We start from the raw sequence: 21,896 nt of genomic DNA, 5'->3' as shown, positions 1-21,896 counted from the left end.
TGCCTAGCTCATATATATAGGAGGTCTGTGGCTTCAGTTCCTTGCTTGGTCCTCTTATGTTCACATGCTTCTAAGACTGCTGCTGCTTCTGGTTCCTGATCCTGGCTTCGTCTGACTACCCTGCTGGTTCCTGATCCTGGCTTCGTCTGACTACCCTGCTGGTTCCTGATCCTGGCTTCGTCTGACTACCCTGCTGGTTCCTGATCCTGGCTTCGTCTGACTACCCTTCTGGTTCCTGACCTCTGGCTTCGCAAAGACTCTGCTCGGTTTCACCATCCGTTTGGACTTTTGCTTTACAGCTTTATTTTCAATAAAGCCTTCTTATTTTCACTTATCTCTTGTTGTACGTCTGGTTCATGGTTCCGTGACATTAGGACCAAGCCATGAATTCTGACGGTACAGGGCCATCCTCGCTACCCACGCTGGTTGCCAGACTTGATCAGCAGGATCACCTGTTGGGTCGGTTCGCTGTGGCGTTGCAAACCCTGCTTGAACGCACGGCTCATTTCGCTCCCGTTGCCGATGGGTCGGTTGTCGCTCCTGGGCTCGCTCCTACTGCCGCTCCGGTTGTTGCGCCAGAGTCTACCCCGACACCTGTTGCGCCTGCGGTGTTTCGGGGTATGACCGGTTCTGCCCCTCTTCCACAGCGCTTTGGGGGAGAGCCAACTCAGTGCCGAGGTTTCCTTAACCAGGTGGGCATTTATTTCGAGTTGCTGCCACATGCCTTTCCTACTGAGAGATCAAAGGTGGGCTTCTTGATCTCGCTGCTCTCGGACAAGGCCTTGGCCTGGGCCAGCCCTTTATGGGAGAACAACAATCCGGTGGTTGCCGAGTTTTCCGGTTTTGTTGCTTCTCTTCGGAAGGTATTCGATGTGCCGGCTCGTGCTGCCTCTGCTGCGAAGCTCCTTATGTCCATCAGACAGGGTTCACGATCCGTAGCTGAATACGCCATTGAGTTTCGTACCCTGGCAGCAGAGGTGGGCTGGAATAATGAGGCTCTGGTCGCTGCTTTCTCTCATGGTCTCTCGGATGCCTTGAAGGATGAGGTTGCAGCTAAGGACCTACCAGTTGAGCTCGAGTCTCTTATTTCTTTCCTGATTTTGATTGACACCAGACTCAGGGAGAGACCTTCCTTTAAGGAGAACCTGCGGAGGTCTTCTAACAGATTGGTGCCTACGTTTGCTGTCCCACCCGTGCCTCCCTCTCCTCCCACGCCTCCTGGGGATGACTTGTCTGGGGGTGAACCCATGCAGCTGGGGTTTGCTCGCCTGTCCGAGGGGGAGAGGGCACTCCGGAGACGCGAGGGCCGATGCATGTACTGTGGTCTCGGTGGGCATTTTCGGTTGGCATGTCCGAACCGTCCGGGAAACGCTCGTACCCTGACATCCTGTCGGGGGCAGATCTTGGGTGGAGTCTCCTCGTCCCCGGTTTCCCGTGTTGACAAACCACTGATCACTGTTGTCCTCTCCTGGGTCGGGGGCTCGGTGACGACCCAGGCGTTGGTGGACTCTGGTGCTGGTGGTTTGTTCATTGATAGTGTGTTCGCTGCCGCCAATTCCATTCCTCTGCAGGCTCGAGGTTCCCCACTGGCTCTTGAGGCGATAGACGGCAGACCCCTTCTGCCGCCACACGTGACTCATGAGACCCTTCCAGTGGGGATAGCCATTGGTGCCGTTCACAGAGAGTCGGTCTGCCTCCAGGTTATTTCGTCTCCACACTACTCGGTGGTCTTGGGGTACCCCTGGCTCCAGAAGCATAATCCGACTTTCGATTGGAGATCGGTCGAGATCCTCTCGTGGTCACCGCAGTGTGGGGCTAGTTGCATCCATGGGTCTGTCAAGTTGCTGTGTACTTCCTCGGACTCTCTGTTGCCTCCTGAATACGAGGAGTACCGGGATGTATTCGATAAGGTGCGCGCGGTTGCCCTACCTCCGCACCGCCCATACGATTGTGCCATAGAGTTACAATCTGGTGCCGTTCCTCCTCGTGGCAAAGTCTATCCACTGTCGGTAGCGGAGAATGAGGCCATGGAGGAGTACGTGAGGGAGGCACTTTCACGCGGACACATTCGCAAATCTTCGTCCCCGGCAGGGGCTGGATTTTTCTTTGTGAAAAAGAAGGGCGGTGAGTTGAGGCCTTGCATCGATTACAGGGGTCTCAATCGCATCACGATCAAGAACGCTTACCCGATACCCTTGATTTCCGAGCTGTTCGATCGCCTTAAAGGGGCCACGGTCTTTACCAAACTCGACCTGAGGGCGGCATATAACCTGGTAAGGATCAAGGCGGGCGATGAGTGGAAGACCGCGTTTAACACCAGGACATTACGAATCCTTGGTTATGCCCTTTGGGTTGTGCAATGCGCCCGCAGTCTTTCAGGAATTCATCAACGATGTTTTCCGTGACCTGTTGCAGCAGTGTGTGGTAGTCTATTTGGATGACATCTTGGTATATTCTGAATCCATGGAGGCCCACATTCTGGATGTCAGACGAGTGTTGCAACGGTTACGAGAGAACAAGCTGTTCGGTAAGCTTGAGAAATGCGAATTTCACCGATCCCAGGTAACCTTCTTAGGTTACATCATTTCCGCTGAGGGGTTCTCCATGGATCCTGAGAAGGTTTCGGCTGTCTTACAGTGGCCCCAGCCCAGTGGTCTTCGTTCCCTGCAGCGCTTTTTGGGCTTCGCCAATTATTATCGGAAGTTCATCAGGGACTTTTCCATGCTGGCCAAGCCTCTCACGGATCTGACCAGGAAGGGCAGTAATTCCCAGGTCTGGCCGCTCGAGGCCATCCGAGCTTTTGAGGCCCTAAAGTCCGCCTTTGTGTCGGCTCCGATTCTGTCGCATCCCAACCCTGGGTTGCCCTTTGTCCTCGAGGTGGACGCGTCTGAGACGGGAGTAGGCGCCCTTCTGTCTCAGCGTAGAACACCAGAGGGTCCTCTGCTTCCTTGTGGGTTTTACTCCCGGAAACTGTCTTCCGCGGATTGCAACTATCAGATTGGTGACAGGGAGTTATTGGCCATCGTGCAGGCCCTTAAAGAATGGAGGCACTTGCTCGAGGGTTCGGTGATTCCGGTTCTCATCCTGACGGACCACAAGAATCTGACCTACCTTTCTGAGGCCAAGAGATTGACACCACGTCAGGCCAGATGGGCTCTGTTCTTGTCACGTTTTAATTACGTGGTCTCCTACCTACCCGGTTCCAAGAACATCAGGGCGGATGCCTTATCACGGCAGTACTCCGAGCTGTCCAGGGAGGAGTCGATTCCGACTTCGGTCATACCTCCGAATCAGATCCTGGCCGCCATTCGCACCAGCCTGACCTCTCCCCTGGGTGAGCAGATTTTGGAGGCTCAATCTGGTGCTCCCTCTGGGAGACCCAACGGCAGATGTTTTGTGCCTGAGGAGTTGCGCACTCGGTTGTTGCGAACCTACCATAACTCCAAGACCGCGGGGCATCCTGGAAAGAATCAGCTGTCCTGGGCTGTTTCACGTCTGTTCTGGTGGCCTTCCCTACGTTCCGACATCGCCGCATATGTAGCGGCATGCTCCGTTTGTGCCCAGAGTAAGTCCCCTCGGCACCTTCCGTTGGGCCTTCTGCAACCCATAGCCACCGGGGAGCGCCCATGGTCACACCTGGGGATGGATTTCATTGTGGACCTCCCTGCATCCCGAGGCCATACGGTCATTCTCATGATTGTGGATCGGTTTTCCAAAATGTGCCACTGTGTTCCTCTCAAGAAGTTACCCTCTGCACAAGAGTTGGCCACGATTTTTGCCAGGGAGGTCTTCCGGTTGCACGGTTTGGCTAAGGAGATTGTGTCGGATCGGGGGAGTCAGTTTGTGTCCAGGTTCTGGCGCGCCTTTTGCTCCCAGTTGGGGATTCATCTCTCCTTCTCCTCGGCCTACCACCCTCAGTCCAATGGGGCCGCAGAACGATCCAATCAGGCCTTGGAGAAATTCCTTCGTTGCTATGTCTCCGATCACCAAGACAATTGGGTTGACCTCCTGCCTTGGGCTGAGTTTGCCAGGAACACGGCGGTGAACTCTTCCTCTGGGACGTCTCCCTTCATGGCCAATTATGGGTTCCAACCTGCCGTGTTACCGGAGGTATTCTCTCCCCAGGATATTCCGGCTGTGGAGGATCACCTTTCCGTCCTACGTGCTTCTTGGGTACAGATCCAGAAGTCCCTTGAGGTCTCTGCGCAGCGCCAGAGACTCCAGGCTGATCGCAGACGAGCGCCTGCTCCTTCCTACCAGGTCGGAGACCGTGTATGGTTGTCCACCCGCAACCTCAACCTTCGAGTGCCCACTCCCAAGCTGGCGCCTCGCTTTGTTGGTCCCTTCCGAGTGCTTCGCAGGGTAAACCCGGTAGCCTATGCCCTTGCGCTTCCTCCTGGCATGCGGATCTCCAACGTGTTTCATGTCTCCCTGTTGAAGCCACTGGTGTGTAATCGTTTCACTTCCTCGGTTCCTCGGCCTCGTCCGGTCCAAGTGGGCAATCGTGAGGAATATGAGGTGAGCAATATCCTGGACTCACGCCTGGTCCGCGGTCGGTTGCAGTTTTTGGTCCATTGGCGTGGTTATGGTCCAGAGGAGCGTTCCTGGGTTCCCTCCGCAGATGTCCATGCTCCTGCCTTGCTCCGAGCCTTCCACGCACGCTTCCCTCAGAAACCGTTTTGTGCTCCGCGGAGGAGGGGCCCTTGAGGGGGAGGTACTGTCATGGTCTTACCTGCTTGCTGCTCTCCTTCGTTTGACATGTGCTGGCGGCCATCTTGGTTTCTGTGTTTCTTGTAGCCTTCCACCCTGCGGCTCCTCCTTCCCCTGGGAGGAGCTGGATGCCTAGCTCATATATATAGGAGGTCTGTGGCTTCAGTTCCTTGCTTGGTCCTCTTATGTTCACATGCTTCTAAGACTGCTGCTGCTTCTGGTTCCTGATCCTGGCTTCGTCTGACTACCCTGCTGGTTCCTGATCCTGGCTTCGTCTGACTACCCTGCTGGTTCCTGATCCTGGCTTCGTCTGACTACCCTGCTGGTTCCTGATCCTGGCTTCGTCTGACTACCCTGCTGGTTCCTGATCCTGGCTTCGTCTGACTACCCTTCTGGTTCCTGACCTCTGGCTTCGCAAAGACTCTGCTCGGTTTCACCATCCGTTTGGACTTTTGCTTTACAGCTTTATTTTCAATAAAGCCTTCTTATTTTCACTTATCTCTTGTTGTACGTCTGGTTCATGGTTCCGTGACACTGAGAAAGGACTCACCCTGTCAGCTGACAACTTTTTGGAGCAACTGGAGCAATGAATGATCTCTGGTTCCATGTAAGGAACGGTAAATGGCTGGTTCTAGCTTTGTTAGAAAGAGCTTGCCATGTACTATATGGTTTTTATCTTTTTGTTTCATTATTTATGGGATAACCCCTTCAAGATCTCCTTGAATTGGATAATTATTTGGCCCATTATGGGGAATAATCATTTGTACAAATGTTCATTAGAGATGGCCTTGCGGTTCGCGTTTTGCCGAACATGCGAACATATGGCGATGTCCGCCGGCGCCATATTCTTATGCATTGTGCCGAACTTTGACCCATGACAAATCCATCAGGTGGGACAGGACAGTCAATTAAGATGTTTCAGCACATGGACACACCCCTACCCTATAAATAAACCTGATATGGCCGCCATTTTACATTCAGTCTTTTGCCAGTGTAGAGAGAGGTTGCTGTGTGGAACAGGGACAGACTGTTAGAGACACCAAACGCTAGCTAATAGGGCCATAAAAGTCCTTTTAAGGACTGGTATAGGTGTGCTATCGATAGGTGTGACATACAGAGGGGTGTGATATACGTAGAACATACAAAGTATATTATAGTGCATTTGTATTGTGCAGCAGTTGTGTGCAATTCTGCTGCGATACTGCAGCTACACAGAGTGACAAACGCTATTGGAACAACTAATTGCAACTGGTGTGATATACCAGTTGCCCCCCAAAAAAACTGATTGAGGCAGGGGTGTGATATACCTAAAATATACATCCTATATAGTGCATTTGTGGTCAGGACCTAAACGAGTGGAAGATGCCCAACCACCACCCCCCTACCTAATTGGCCTGAGGTGTGCCTTGGCCTCACTAGGTCGGTATGCCTGAAAAAGGGGGCATACCCTGAATGTGATGGTTGAATGACTGAATGAAGAATGGGAATGGGTGGGCAGGGGACGTCCGAATGCCGACGTGCTGCCTGGGAGAGCCAGACTGCTTAAGACAGGTACCGGCCCCTCCCACAAATCCAGGCTGCCTGGGAGAGCCAGACTGCTTAAGACAGGTACCGGCCCCTCCCACAAATCCAGGCTAGCCTGCGGCCAGCCTTAACACTTGTGGTCAGGACCTAAACGAGTGGAAGATGCCCAACCACCACCCCCCTACCTAATTGGCCTGAGGTGTGCCTTGGCCTCACTAGGTCGGTATGCCTGAAAAAGGGGGCAAAACCCACCAGTGAGGGAAGGATAGGCCTGAGGTGCTAGGTGCTGAATGCTTGGACCAGCTCCGCTTGTGGCTCCGGGATATACCGTACAAAGCACCCCGAGCGCCAGCGCCCCAAGTGTTTAATGATATGCACAGGGACTCCATGCTTGGACGCTGCGGATGCCGCACCGATGCGGAAAGAATGCCCCGAGAATTGAGCCAGATTCAATCCTACACTGGTCAACAGGATGCGAATATGTTTGATGAACTGGCTGGACGTCAGTGGACCAACAGGGAATGGAAGTAATGGGTCGGTGGGGCTGTGAAGACTAAGGGCCAGCAAGAGGTTGTCCAAGACTGTCACTGGACACCATGCGTTTGTGGTCTGGAAGAACTTAACTACATGGCCGGGACCTACCTGCCTTGTTTTGTTGTGAGGCAACTGCAATGAGTTACTGCCCATCCTGACTAAATCTCCCTTGCGGAGAGCCACCGCCCCTTGTCTGGCCTGTGTCACTTCACCTGGTCTTAAAACCCGTAAAACGCCAAGTACATCGCCGCCTTGATCACCAGGCTGGGAAGGACTCTGAATGGTGAGAATGTGAGAACTTCCGACAGGCTAAGAAACGTGTCCCCCTTAATAGGTCGACGGACCGACTTGACCGTGACCTGGCTCTTTTGAATGCCTCTGAGGATGGCCTTGATCGGGTGAGCTGAAAATATAGAGGGTCTGTCTGGCTCTTGAAGTGCCAAAAAATGCAGCACCCCAGCCAAATATAGCCTAATGGTGTTGTAGGATAAAGCCAATACCGAATGACAATAAGGCACGAAAGCCACCATATACTTGACCTGACCTGTGTCACCTCTAGGATATGCCAACTTAAAGTTCGAAAAAAAAACACCCACGCTCGGCGGTACGACCGCAACGTACTGGCCGACAAAGACTTGGTAATGAGTGAACTGGCGACCATCATCAGAGAGTCTAATCCAAGACCAGCAGCCGCCAGTCCGGTACCGGGGTGCCCACTGAGTCTGCTTCTGGGTTCTGTAAGAAAAAGCGAGAAAAATCAAAACGAGATAAAGCATCAGCTGCAACGTTGCTGACCCCGTCCAAAAACCGGGCATGAAAATGAAACCCCTGTTCCAGAGCTATCCAGGTCAATCTACGCATGAAAGACATGATAAGTAACGATTTAGATCTGCCCTTGTTAATGATCTCTGCGGTCGCCATGTTGTCAGTGTGGAAACCACCGTGTGACCCGACCACCTATGCCCCCAGACTATAGCAGCTGCCACGATAGGATAGATCTCGAACAATGCCGACATCTGAAAAAACCCCGGCAACTGTAGCACGCGTGTGGGTCATGAGCCGGCGAACCAATGTGAGCAGATATGGCCGCGAAACCTACCGAGGCAGCTGCGTCTGAAAATACGTGTGGAGAATCAGAAGTGGCCCTCGGAATAAACATGGAAATGCCGTTCCACCCACTGAGAAATCTGTCCCACATGAACAGATCTTCTCGGGCGTTAGCATTAAGATGCACTGATGCGTCCAAATCACTGGTCTGTTGTAATAAGACTAGCAATCTTGAAATGAATGATCTACCCTGAGGAATGATCCTCATGGCAAAGTATAACATGCCCAACAGAGACTGCAATTCTCTCTTGGTGCAAACCTGAGACATGAGCAAGGAACGGACACCTGATTTGATTGGGGCACTCGTGTGTCTGCTGAGGCAAGGCTATGAGCCCAGTGTGGAATCCCCGTAGGAAACCTTCCACCAGAAAAGCGCGGAACGGCTGAACGGGATGAAGCCGCAGCAGGCGGTCAAGGACCTCGACATTCACCCGGCTCAGTCATGCCGGCTTCACGATGCAGACCGTGACAGGGCAGCCCGTTTAAGCCGACAGACAACTGACAGAAGCCAACCCCCCTCCCCCGACAGTATGAACGTATGAGGAGCGGTCGATGAGGCTCACGTGAAGTATGATAGTCGTTTCCACTGACGGATGAAGCGAGCCCGAGTTTAACTGAATCTGTGGCGTGGCAGACTGATTAAAAACGAATACTGCGGGCTAACGAACCTACAGACGTGGTAGGTGAATGTATGTAAGAATAGGAGTCGTGGAAAACAGACCGTATGACGTATGACACTATACTACGAGATGAAACGAAGTGTCTCTGACTGTCGTGCGAGAGTGTGACAGTGGTTGGTGAATGTATCTATGCTAGTGGTGTATGCAAAAGGCTAGTGGAAAGATTACCACCAGGACAACATGAAAATCCTTCCTTTAGAAAGCCCCCTTTTTTTTTTTTTTTTTTTTCTTTAATTAATAGTAACCACGCCCCCTAAAGGAAGAACTTTCATTTCATTTTTTTTTTTTTTTTTTTTTTTTTTTTTTTTTTACGCCGCTGTCATATGTGCAGACTACCTGTATGGGGTAAGTAGGTGGTATATGTACGTGAAGTCAATGTGTGCCCATGACTAAAGACACAACAAAAGAAAGAAAACACCAAACAAACAAACAACAAATAAAATAAAAAAAAAACGTGGAAAGAAAGAAGAGGGGAAAGAAAAAAGAAAAGGGAAAAAAAAAAAAAACAACCTGTTAACCCTACGACCTGCTGCCCGTAAGCTGACAAACAAGATGACGGAATCTAAGCCCCCCCCCTTCCCCCCCCCCCCCACCCCCCCAGCAGCGTGAAACGATTGAACGAAAAGCCTTCGAGGCTGACAGGGAGTATGATAGTCGTTTCCACTGACGTATGAAGCGAGCCCGAGTTTGTGTGAATCTGTGACGTGGCAGATTAATTAAAACGAATACTGCGGGCTAAAGAACCTACAGACGTGGTAGGTGATGTATGTAAGTATAGGATTTGTGGAAAACAGACCGTATGACGTATGACACTAGTCTACGAGATGAAACGGGGTGTGTATGTCGTGCGAGCGTGTAGCTGTGTTGGTGGATGAACCTGTGCTAGAGGTGTATGGATGCAGCTTGGTGGATAAAGTTTTTTTTTTTTTTTTTTCTTTCTTTATTTGAACAACCCACTTTTTTTTTTTTTTTTTTTTTTTTTTTTTTTACTTTATTTAACAATCCACTTGTACCCTTTTTTTTTTTTTTTTTCGTCAAACTGCCTGATGTGCGAACTATGTGTCTAAGGTATGTATGTAGTGTATGTGATGAGTGTCAAACATGTGCACAAGCAGCAACCTTGTAAGTAATCAACTCAGTAATGGCACCAGCACCCAGCTGCCAGAGTTTAACCTGCTGAGCCCAGATGACTCGCAGCCCCTGTATGAACTTAGATACAGGTTATGCTGAGACTATGTGACAATGCTGCCCATTGGTGCCAAAACTTGAATTGCATGTGCCTGAACGCAGTGAGGAGAAGCGATCCTCCGGCACACTTCCCCCTCTCTACACACCCTCCTACCCTCCTCCACGATGCCACGCTCCCCAAACAAAGCAGTTATCATGGAAAACGACCTGAACAGCTTGCAGACTGAAGTGAAAGGTACACCCGCTTCTCTGAGATCCGACTTGTGCAGGACGCTTGCTGATGACGTCACACCCGGAAGTAGCAGACGTCCGAATGCCGACGTGCTGCCTGGGAGAGCCAGACTGCTTAAGACAGGTACCGGCCCCTCCCACAAATCCAGGCTGCCTGGGAGAGCCAGACTGCTTAAGACAGGTACCGGCCCCTCCCACAAATCCAGGCTAGCCTGCGGCCAGCCTTAACACTTGTATTGTGCAGTATTTGTGTGCGGTTCTGCTGAGATACCGCAGCTTCACAGAGGGAGAAACACTATTGGAACAACTAATTGCAACTGGTTTGATATACCAGTTTCCCTCCGAAAAAACTGATTGAGGCAGGGGTGTGATATACCTATAATATACTTTTTATATAGTGCATTTGTATTGTGCATCATTTGTGTGCGGTTCTGCTGTGATACCGCAGCTATACAGAGGGACAAACGCTATTGGAACAACTAATTGCAACTGATGTGATATACCAGTTGCCCCCTTCCCAAAAAAACAACTGATTGAGGCGGGACTGTGATATACCTATAATATACTTTCTATATAGGGCATTTGTATTGTGCAGCATTTATGTGCGGTTCTGCTGAGATACCGCAGCTATACAGAGGGACAAACGCTATTTGAACAACTAATAGCAACTGGTGTGATATACCAGTTGCCCCCCCCGAAAAAAAATGATTGAGGCAGGGCTGTGATATACCTATAATATACTTTCTATATAGTGTATTTGTATTGTGCAGCATTTGTGTGCGGTTCCGCTGAGTTACTGCAGCTATACAGAGGGACAAACGCAATTGGAATAAACTAATTTCCACAGGTGTGATATACCTGTTGCCCCAAAATAAACTGATTAAGGGGTTCTATACACTGCGTGCAGAATTATTAGGCAAATGAGTATTTTGACCACATCATCCTCTTTATGCATGTTGTCTTACTTCAAGCTGTATAGGCTCGAAAGCCTACTACCAATTAAGCATATTAGGTGATGTGCATCTCTGTAATGAGAAGGGGTGTGGTCTAATGACATCAACACCCTATATTAGGTGTGCATAATTATTAGGCAACTTCCTTTCCTTTGGCAAAATGGGTCAAAAGAAGGACTTGACAGGCTCAGAAAAGTCAAAAATAGTGAGATATCTTGCAGAGGGATGCAGCACTCTTAAAATTGCAAAGCTTCTGAAGCGTGATCATCGAACAATCAAGCGTTTCATTCAAAATAGTCAACAGGGTCGCAAGAAGCGTGTGGAAAAACCAAGGCGCAAAATAACTGCCCATGAACTGAGAAAAGTCAAGCGTGCAGCTGCCAAGATGCCACTTGCCACCAGTTTGGCCATATTTCAGAGCTGCAACATCACTGGAGTGCCCAAAAGCACAAGGTGTGCAATACTCAGAGACATGGCCAAGGTAAGAAAGGCTGAAAGAAGACCACCACTGAACAAGACACACAAGCTGAAATATCAAGACTGGGCCAAGAAATATCTCAAGACTGATTTTTCTAAGGTTTTATGGACTGATGAAATGAGAGTGAGTCTTGATGGGCCAGATGGATGGGCCCGTGGCTGGATTGGTAAAGGGCAGAGAGCTCCAGTCCGACTCAGACGCCAGCAAGGTGGAGGTGGAGTACTGGTTTGGGCTGGTATCATCAAAGATGAGCTTGTGGGGCCTTTTTGGGTTGAGAATGGAGTCAAGCTCAACTCCCAGTCCTACTGCCAGTTTCTGGAAGACACCTTCTTCAAGCAGTGGTACAGGAAGAAGTCTGCATCCTTCAAGAAAAACATGATTTTCATGCAGGACAATGCTCCATCACACGCGTCCAAGTACTCCACAGCGTGGCTGGCAAGAAAGGGTATAAAAGAAGAAAATCTAATGACATGGCCTCCTTGTTCACCTGATCTGAACCCCATTGAGAACCTGTGGTCCATCATCAAATGTGAGATTTACAAGGAGGGAAAACAGTACACCTCTCTGAACAGTGTCTGGGAGGCTGTGGTTGCTGCTGCACGCAATGTTGATGGTGAACAGATCAAAACACTGACAGAATCCATGGATGGCAGGCTTTTGAGTGTCCTTGCAAAGAAAGGTGGCTATATTGGTCACTGATTTGTTTTTGTTTTGTTTTTGAATGTCAGAAATGTATATTTGTGAATGTTGAGATGTTATATTGGTTTCACTGGTAAAAATAAATAATTGAAATGGGTATATATTTGTTTTTTGTTAAGTTGCCTAATAATTATGCACAGTAATAGTCACCTGCACACACAGATATCCCCCTAAAATAGCTAAAACTAAAAACTACTTCCAAAAATATTCAGCTTTGATATTAATGAGTTTTTTGGGTTCATTGAGAACATGGTTGTTATTCAATAATAAAATTAATCCTCAAAAATACAACTTGCCTAATAATTCTGTACTCCCTGTATACCTGCTTCCACAAATACTGCTCTTCTATAGGGACTTTGTCACAGGGAAATTTTGAAAATGACAGGCAGAGGAAGAGGCAGGCCATTCCGCAGGGGTGGTAGGAGTCAGGCAAGTGCACCAGGCCGGAGCCTAAGTGGGAAGTTGGAGAAGGTGCGTGCGATTACGTCAAAGAATGCACCAGAGTTGGTTGAGTGGCTCACTCAGCCTTCCGCTTCTGCACCCTACTCATCCTCTGTATCAGCACCCTCCTCACTCTCTGCTGTCTGCACCCCCAAAGACAACATAGCCCCTCCACTCGAGTCAGAGGAATTATTTTCCTATCCATTCACAGACCTTACCGATGTGCAGCAATTCTTGGCATCAGATCAGGAAGAGGAGGTATCAACGGCTGCCATCCAGCGGTCTGACGACAGTACCCAGATTAGCCAAAGGAGGGTGGTCTCCGCTGTTGCTGCCTACTCCGAGATCTTTAAAGAGAACCTGTCACCGGGATTTTGTGTATAGAGCTGAGGACATGGGTTTCTAGATGGCCGCTAGCACATCCGCAATACCCAGTCCCCAAAGCTCTGTATGCTTTTATTGTGTAAAAAAACCTGATTTGATACATATGCAAATTAACATAAAAGAGTCATATCTTACTTGTGTGACCAGAGAAGAGTCATATTTTCAAGCTCTGACTCATCTCAGGTTAATTTGCATATGGATCAAATTGTTTTTTTTACACAATAAAAGCACACAGAGCTATGGGGACTGGGTATTGCAGATGTGCTAGCGGCCATCTAGCAACCCATGTCCTCAGCTCTATACCCAAAATCCAGGTGACAGGTTCCCTTTAATGTCAGTGGTGGTGAAGGTGACGATGATGACGTGTCGATGGACGTCACGTGGGTGCCCACAAGAAAGGAAAAGGAGGGGAGTTCAGAGTGGAGACGGAGCAGCAGATAGGGAGGAGAAGGAGGAGAATCAGGCAGAACTCGCAGTGCACAGGAGGCAAAAAGCAGACTGCAAATGTATCTGGAGCGAGCCATCCACCATGCACGGTCACATCTGGCGCTCCCAGGACGCCGGCACATGGGCTTTTTTAATGTGCCAGTTTCTGACAATTGTGTTGCCATCTGCAGCCTGTGCTGTCAACGCATAAGTCGCGGAAAGCCCAACACTCACCTAGGGACGACCGCCTTAAGAAGGCACCTGGCTTCACATCACCGAGTTCAGTGGGAGCAACACCCACAAAGCCACGTCCTGCCTCTTCTCCTTCTCCTTCTCCTCTCTCCTCTCATTTGTCCTCCACTCCACCTTCCACCGTGCCGTTGTTGCGTTTATCTGCCAAAAGAGAGGCTTCCATGGCCCAAATGTTCGAACCTGAAAAGTTGATGACGCCGAATAACCCTCTTCCCCAACGGCTGACCAACGGCCTGTCGGAACTGCTGCCATATACACTGGTGGACTTGGAGGCCTTTAGAAAATTTGTGGCCATTGGCACACCGCAATGGAAAGTCCCCGGAAGGAAATATTTCTCCCAGAAGGGCATCCCAGAGCTACATGGCCATGTTCAGCGGCAAGTGAATGTATCTCTGGCACACAGTGTCGGTACCAAGATACATCTGACCACAGACACATGGTCTAGCAAACACGGGCCGGGAAGGTAGATCACTTTTACTGCCCACTGGGTGCACCTTCTGACGCTGTCAAGCATGCAACCCGTGGCACCCGCATGGATTTGGTGTTACCACCAAGGATTGCATGCAGGCCTGCCTCTTCTTTTCCTTCTCCTACTCCATCTTCCATCTCCTCCTCGGCTGACTCCTCCTTTTCCACTGCTACCGCCTCTTCCGCTGCACTCCCCAGCTCCCCAGAACCTATTCAACTTGCCAGGTGAGACGTTGCCATGCTGTGCTGCGGCTGTCGTGCCTGGAAGCCAAGAGCCTCACCGGTCCTGCACTGCTTTTAGCTCTGCGGTCACAGGCCGATCAGTGGCTAACCCCGCTCAATTTGACAGTTGGTAAAGTGATATGCGATAACGGTGCCAATCTGCTGAGTGCGCTGGAACAGGGCAAAATTACACATGTGCTGTGCATGGCACATGTCCTGAACTTTGTCGTGTAGCGATTCGTTGCCAAATACCCCGGGGTCCAGGAAAATCTTTGGCCATTTTAGAAGATCATACACGGCCATGGCTCGCCTTGCTGACGTTCAGACATCTGATTTGTGACTGCCCAACATGCTGGAACTTCTCCCTGTATATGCTTGATAGGCTGCCCCAGCAAAAATGTGCCGTTAACGACTACCTGTACAAACTCTGCGGCAGGACAGGTTCTGGGAAGCTTGTTTTTTTTTCACAGCGCCAGTGGCTGCTCATGCGCGACGCATGCAGACTTCTGCAGCCATTTGATGAGATCACCAAACTGGTCAGTCACAGCCAGGACGCCATCAGTGACATCGTACCTTACGCATTCTTTCTGGAGCATGCACCGCGTCGTGTCATTGATCAAGCCGTCGAGGAGCAGGAGCTGGAAGATGAGGAAGTAGCAATGCTAAATGAATTCCCAGGGGGGGCTTCTCCATCTGAGACAAGTCAGCAGGAGTCTGAAGAGGAGTCAGAGGAGGATGGTGCCTGGGAGGAGGAGGAGGAGGACCAAGAAGAGTAGGCTTTAAACTTTTCTGGGATCTCTGGTGTTGTCCGTGGATGGGGAGAGGTGACCAAGGACGACATTATCCTGGGCGATGAGCAGGAGCCAGGCCGCTCCACCGCTTCCAATTTAGTGCAAATGGGGGCCTTCATGATCCAGTGTTTGAAGAAGGACCCCCGTATAAAAAGCATAAAGGGCAAGGACCAGTACTGGGTGGCGAAAACTTAGACCCCTGGTACAAACACAAAATGACAGACATGTTACCAGCATCACAGAGGGCTGTCAGAATCCAGCCTCAGGGAACGCCTAGACTGACAGGTGTCCTACTTCATTGGGTTAGAGGCCGATGTGGATGCTCTGAAAAGCAAGGAACCCCTTGACTACTGGGTGTGCAGGCTTGACCTGTGTCCAGAGCTGGCACAATTTGCCATGGAACTGTTGGCTTGCCCCTCGTCCAGTGTCCTGTCCGAAAGGACGTTCAGCGCAGCAAGGGGGATCATGACCGATAAGTGCACTCGCCTAGCTCACGACATTGTGGACTACCTCACATTTCTAAAAATGAATGAGGCATGGATCTCGGAGGAATTCAACACCTGTGACGACCACGTTTAATTGAATTTCCTCATGCCAGCCCACACATATCCGCCACCACACAGAACAAATAATGGTGCCTGTTTTATGTAAATACTGCGGCATAAAAGGCCTTTTCTGTCCAGTCAATGCCTAATGTTTGGGACCTCGGAGGAATTCAACACCTGTGACGTCCACGTGTTATCGAATGTGAACTATTATCATTTGGGGGTTTTCAAGAGGGGGGATTTTGTTAACCATGTTTTTAATCTACTTTTATATTTTTAGTTTTTTTTAAACATATGTATTTGACATGTATTTGCATTGACCTGCAGTAAAATTGATATCCAATGACCATCTAATATACCTCCAGCCACATAATCACTTGATGTTTTCTGTCCGGTAAATGAATAATTTTTCGGGCCTGTAGTCCACGGGCCTGCAGTTAAATTGATATCTATTGACCGTCTAATACCTCCAGCCACATAATCACTTGATCTTTTTTGTACGGTGAATGCATAATTTTTGGGGCCTGTAATCTAACTGGCCAACAGCAAAATTGTTATACGGTGACCGCCTAATGTACCTCCAGCCATATCATCAATTGTTCTTGTCGGTACGGTGAATGAATAATTTTTGGGGCCTGTAGTCCACTGGCCTGCAGTAAAATTGATATCCATTGACCATCTAATATACCTCCAGCCACATAATCACTTGATCTTTTCTGTCTAATTGCCTAATTGTTGGGGCCTCGGAGGAATTCAACACCTGTGACGACCACGTGTTATCGAATTTCACCTATTATCATTTGGAGTTTATTCAAGAGGGGGCATTTCGTTAGCCATGTTTTTAATAAAATGTTATATTTTTAGTTCTTTTAAACATATGTATTTGACATTTATTTGTACTGGCCTACAGTAAAAGTGATATCCAATGACCATCTAATATGAAATATTTAAATTATCTGTTAAACAAACTCCAGCTAGGACTGCTGCAATGCCACTGCCACAGAGGACCCCCAGAAATGGCAGATGGGTTACTGTAGGTTCTGGAAGTCTTAGAGTGGTGGATAGAAGACATGTCCCACAGTCGGTGGTTCTCCATAATTCATTTGCAGCACTCTCAGAATGTAAGGACAACATGGATATGGACTCAAGCACAGAGGGTGAGAAACCATCGACTCCTATGTCTAATGTATGCAACAAAAAAGATAAAGTGAAGTCTCAAAGGAAGCAGCTGTTGCTGGGTGATTCAATCATAAGAAGTGTGGAGCTTTAAGAAAATGGTTTTGTGAGATGTCTCCCTGGGGCTACTGCTAGAAGAGATAGAAGACGTATTATTAATATTGTTAAGCAAGCAAAGCAGGAAGGGGACGTGGATGTTCTTGTCCATCTAGGGACAAATGACCTGGCTTGCAATGAAGTGTCAGAGGTGAAAAAATCTTTTATCACACTTGGTAATGACGTACAGGATTTTGCATCCACCATTTCATTTTCTGAAGTTCTGCCTGTGCATAATGTTCAGAATGATAGGCAGAGGCGCATAAAGGAGTTCAACATATGGCTTGGTAAATGGTGTCAAGAGCAAGGATTTGGCTTTGTTTCTCATGATAGCTCTACTTGGAATAGAAAGGAACTGTACAAAAAAGATGGTTTGCATCTTTGTCTCAAAGGAACAAATGTACTTAGTGAACAACTCCAAGAATTTTCGAAAGAGTATTTAAACTAGGAAGGGGGGGCAAAAGAGTGAAAATAAAAGAGTCCAATTGCCCCCCGAAACAATGCCAGAACAGGTCAGAAGCACAGAGGTTAAGAAATGATAAGCTCAGAGTCCTGTCTACAAATGCTCGCAGTTTAGGTAAAAAAATCAATGAACTTGGGTCAATAATGGCATCTGAGAATGTAGATTTAGTGGCTGTTACGGAGACATGGTTTAATGAAAGAAATGACTGGGACATAACCATACCAGGGTACTCTTTATACAGAAGAGACAGAGAAGGCAAGAAAGGAGGAGGAGTGGCCCTGTATGTGAAAGATAGCATTAAATCTAACCTAATACAAGTTGGTGAGGCCAACATAGAGTCAGTTTGGGTTACGTTGCAGTTTGCTAACCATGCAGTAACTCGTGTAGGTGTGATATATAGACCACCTGGTCAAGTTAAAGAACTAGATGATCTACTAGTTGAAGAAATAGCTAAAATGACAATGAAAGGAGAAGTTATCATTATGGGAGATTTCAATCTTCCAGATATAAACTGGAAAACCAAAATAGCAAGTTCTACCAGGAGTACAGATATTCTAAATTCCCTACTGGGGTTATCTCTACAACAAGTGGTTGAGGAGCCAACCCGGAGGGAGGCCATTTTGGATTTGGTATTCACAAATGGGGATTCGGTATATGATGTCATTGTAGGCGAAACCTTGGGATCTAGTGATCACCAGTCAGTGTGGTTTAATATAAGAACTGTGAAAGAGTCCCACCACACAAAAACAAAAGTTTTAGATTTTAGAAAAACAGACTTTTCAAAAATGAAATTAGTCATAAATGAGTCCTTATCAGACTGGAACGGATTACATGGAGTCCAGGAGAAATGGGACTACTTAAAAGGTGCATTATTGAAGGTAACAGAAAATTGCATTAGACTTGTCAGTAAAAGCAAAAAAAGGAGGAAACCACTGTGGTACTCAGCAGAAGTGGCCCAAATCATTAAAAATAAAAAGCTAGCATTTTGTAATTATAAAAAAACCCAGAGCAATGAAGATAAGGAAATCTACAAGATTAGGCAGAGAGAGGCCAAGCAAGTTATAAGAACTTCTAAAGCGCAGGCAGAAGAAAAACTAGCTCAGTCTATGAAAAAAGGGGATAAGACATTCTTCAGATATATAAATGAAAAAAGGAAATTAAAACAAGGAATAACTAAATTAAAAACAAAGGACGGAAGGTATGTAGAAGAGATTAAAGGGCTAGCCGACTGCCTTAATGAATACTTCTGTTCAGTTTTTACAAAAGAAAAAGGAGAAGGACCTCCACTAGAAAGAATGACTAATAAATCGTTTGATGCATGTATCTTTACAGAGGAAGATGTTCTAAGTTTGCTGTCTAAGGTGAAGACGAATAAGTCACAGGGGCCTGATGGGATACACCCAAAATTATTAAAAGAGCTTAGTGGTGAGCTGGCAAAACCGTTAACAGATTTATTTAACCAATTATTAGTAACAGGAGTCGTCCCGGAAGATTGGAAATTGGCAAATGTCGTGCCCATTCACAAGAAAGGTAGTAGGGAGGAATCGAGCAACTATAGACCAGTGAGTCTGACATCAATAGTAGGCAAATTAATGGAAACCCTATTAAAGGATAGGATTGTGGAACATCTAAAATCCCATGGATTGCAAGATGAAAAACAACATGGGTTTACTTCAGGGAGATCATGTCAAACAAATCTTATAGATTTTTTTGACTGGGTGAATAAAATAATAGACGGTGGAGGTGCAGTAGACATCGCATATCTAGATTTTAGTAAGGCTTTTGACACTGTCCCACATAGAAGACTTATCAATAAACTGCAGTCATTGAGCATGGACTCCCATATTGTTGAGTGGATTAGGCAGTGGCTGAGTGACAGACAACAGAGGGTTGTAGTCAATGGAGAACATTCAAAACAAGGTCATGTTACCAGTGGGGTTCCACAGGGATCTGTACTGGGACCGATTTTGTTTAATATCTTCATAAGTGATATTGTAAAAGGCCTCGATGGTAAGGTTTGTCTTTTTGCTGATGACACAATGATATGTAACAGGGTTGATGTTCCTGGAGGGAAACGCCAAATGGAAAAGGATTTAGGAAAACTAGAAGAATGGTCAGAACTCTGGAAACTGAAATTTAATGTGGATAAGTGCAAGATAATGCACCTGGGGCGTAAAAACCAAAGGGCAGAATATAGAATATTTGACACAGTCCTGACCTCAGTATCTGAGGAAAGGGATTTAGGAGTAATTATTTCAGAAGACTTAAAGGTGGGAAGACAATGTAATAGAGCAGCACGAAATGCCAGCAGAATGCTTGGATGTATAGGGAGAGGTATAAGCAGTAGAAAGAGTGAAGTGCTTATGCCGCTGTACAGAACACTGGTGAGACCTCACTTGGAGTATTGTGCTCAGTACTGGAGGCCATATCTCCAGAAGGATATAGATACTCTAGAGAGAGTTCAGAGAAGAGCTACTAAACTAGTACATGGATTGCAGGATAAAACTTACCAGGAAAGGTTAAAGGACCTTAATATGTATAGCTTGGAAGAAAGAAGAGACAGAGGGGATATGATAGAAACTTTTAAATACATAAAGGGAATCAACTCGGTAAAGGAGGAGAGCATATTTAAAAGAAGAAAAACTACCACAAGAGGACACAGTTTTAAATTAGAGGGGCAAAGGTTTAAAAGTAATATAAGGAAGTATTACTTTACTGAGAGAGTAGTGGATGCATGGAATAGCCTTCCTGCAGAAGTGGCAGCTGCAAATACAGTGAAGGGGTTTAAGCATGCATGGGATAGGCATAAGGCCATCCTTCATATAAGATAAGGGCCGGGGGCTATCCATAGTATTCAGTATATTGGACAGACTAGATGGGCCAAATGGTTCTTATCTGCCGACACATTCTATGTTTCTATGTTTCTATGTTTCTAATATACCTCCAGCCAGATAATCACTTGTTCTTTTCTGTACATTGAATGAATATTTTTGGGGGCCTGTACTCCACTGGCCTGAAGTAAAATTGTAATCCAATGACCGTCTAATACACCTCCAGCCACATAGTCACTTAATGTTTTCTGTGCGGTGAATGCCTAATGTTTGTGGCCTGTACTCCCGTGGCCTAAAATAAAAATTTTCTAGGCTCCAGCAGGGCACATTTTTGACAGTTTCCCTTTAAGGCGAAATTTTTGGTGGGAATTTTTGCCATTGATCTCTGGTATGTCACTGTCCATGTTGTGGGACGATTTGTGCGCTTCTTGTAAGTATTTGGTGGCTGCAATAATGACCTGAAGGTTTGTTAGGTTCGCTTGCCATTAAAATGAATGGGGCCCGCTGCGTACTTGCGGTTTGCAAACATTTTATCGCGTTTGCGCATAGTCCTGGCCGATGTTCTTCCATTACTAACGCTCATTGTCGTTAATTGGCCCTTGTAAAGTTGCGACCAATCGCTCCATGAAGGATCGTTGATGTGAACATCTGTGATGTCATATTTATCACAGTGGCTTATGCTGGATGATAAATTTGGTTCATTTTTAGACTGTGGTGCTTTTGCATTAATAAATCTGCCCCACTGTATTTAGCCTAGACAGGACCTGAGAGGGATGTTCAAGACCCTGTCTTTTACTTCTTAGTGTTGGAGACTGGAGTGGACTGAGGATGCTCAAGCTCCCTTCTCCATCCACAGTGAATGGATGCCTCAGATGAATGATACCCTTTATAAGCATCCATTTTTAGAGCTTAGCACCAGGAAGCAGGCGAACCAAGCTGCAAGGAAATAAAAATTAGACATATTAAACCATTGGATATTGGTTCCAGTGATTTAATAATGCCTATTACTAGGGGGAGATGGGTGATTTGATTGATATAAATATATATAAATGTGAAGTCTATTGGAAGTGCTGCGGTCTTTTTTTTTTGTATGCTTTGACGCTAGGTCACGTCCAAACTGCGGGCACTCCTGACTGGCTACGGTTTGTGCTGCATTGGATTTTTCCATTTTGTATATATATAAATATATATAAATATATATATATATATATATATAAACTTTTTTTTAAATACATTTTAGTTCTCATAGGGGACTTTAACCGTCAATCGTCTGACCATTTTTCCCATAGACTGCAATGAGTTAACATTGCAGTCTATGAGCGATTCAGTATGTACCTATCCAGCACACAGGCAGGGCCTGATAGGAACTTCGCTGTGGCAGGCATCAGACCAGAGGCTGCCATTGCAACTGAACGGCTCCCTTAAAAGTCTGTAATCGGTGTGATCGTTACTTGTTCAGCTCCTAACATGTACAGCAGACCTAACATCTTCTGTTCATGTATGGCAGATTTCGGAAAGACGTTAATACGAGATATCAGAAAACAGCTGGGGCGATTAACTTTTTGCTAAGGGTATGTCACCAGTTAATGCTGCACTTAGTTATGACACCATTAAACTGGTTTAAGATTCCCTTTAATGGAACATCAAACAGCTCCATGCAGAGACCTTAAGGCTCTGTAGCATGGATTACCATGGGA

General features: G+C 47.2%; 1 protein-coding gene across 1 annotated transcript in view; it reads right to left on the bottom strand.

Annotated features, from left to right (window-relative positions):
* The window catches only part of LOC120978817 (dimethylaniline monooxygenase [N-oxide-forming] 2-like), a 131,771-nt gene that overhangs the window by 21,954 nt on the left and 87,921 nt on the right, over window positions 1-21,896 (bottom strand). The window lies entirely within an intron of this gene.

This window comes from Bufo bufo, chromosome 9 (genome assembly GCF_905171765.1).
Source record: "Bufo bufo chromosome 9, aBufBuf1.1, whole genome shotgun sequence".
Lineage (NCBI taxonomy): Eukaryota > Metazoa > Chordata > Amphibia > Anura > Bufonidae > Bufo > Bufo bufo.
The sequence above is the reverse complement of the archived record's forward strand: the minus strand, read 5'-3'. Positions and strand labels throughout refer to the sequence as shown.